At 35.1% G+C, this 917-nt stretch overlaps 1 protein-coding gene across 1 annotated transcript in view; it reads left to right on the top strand.

Annotated features, from left to right (window-relative positions):
* The window catches only part of ANKRD31 (ankyrin repeat domain 31), a 135,948-nt gene that overhangs the window by 31,666 nt on the left and 103,365 nt on the right, over window positions 1-917 (top strand). The gene's annotated exons all lie outside the window — the stretch shown is intronic.

The following is a 917-nucleotide window of genomic DNA, read 5'->3' as shown; positions in this document are numbered from 1 at the left end:
CTCCAGGCAAGAACACTGGAGTGGGTTGCCATTCCTCCTCCAATGCATGAAAGTGAAAAGTGAAAGTGAAGTTGCTCAGTCGTGTCCGACTCTAGCGACCCCATGGGCTGCAGCCTACCAGGCTCCTCTGTCCGTGGGATTTTCTAGGCAAAAGTACTGGAGTGGTGTGCCATTGCCTTCTCCGAACATGATACTAAGCTCATGTTATTCACATAACATACATACCTAGAATAATACTGCATGCAATTCTGATAAAAAAATTTCAATATAGACATTTTTTAATGATATTTTTAAAAATCCAGAAAAAGAGAAACTAATCATGGGGATAGGACATGAGGATTAAATTAAACATTCCAATATTCTCATCTAAAAAGAGGTGGTATTAGTAAAGTGTAGGAAATTATGACTGGTATTGACAGAGTAAGCTTTGACTTAGGCAGGCTTAAAAAAAAGTCTACATAAAAGTAGAAAGGAGATTGATTTAGAACAGATCAAATTAAATATTCTTTTACTTAGCTGTAATGAAAATATGAAATTTGTTACCTTGTGAAGCTTCAGATGCTGAATATATAAATAAGCTCAAGAAACGTTTATATGATATGTGTAAAAACATGTATCCTCGTGAAAGTTAAATCCATAATGGATTATTAAGGGGATATTTGAGCCATTCATGATATACTGGCTAACCTTTTAAATCAGTGTAATGGAAGTTATATACTAATACTATCTTGTCCCACAAATACCACTTACTGTTGCTGTCAAATAGCAAAATTCTAGACTGATAGAACATTGATCTGGCCTGGCATGATATTTCTGTATTTATGTGCCAGTCATCATTTTGTACTACTCATTTCCTATAAAATGAAAGCACCCAGAGTGACCTTAGGTTTGACCTTGAGCTTTTTTTTTTTTTTGGG

Source organism: Bison bison, unplaced genomic scaffold (genome assembly GCF_000754665.1).
Source record: "Bison bison bison isolate TAMUID 2011002044 unplaced genomic scaffold, Bison_UMD1.0 scf7180017864252, whole genome shotgun sequence".
In the NCBI taxonomy this organism is placed as follows: Eukaryota; Metazoa; Chordata; class Mammalia; order Artiodactyla; family Bovidae; genus Bison; species Bison bison.
Note: the sequence above shows the minus strand (reverse complement) of the source record. Positions and strands in the feature narration are given on the sequence as shown.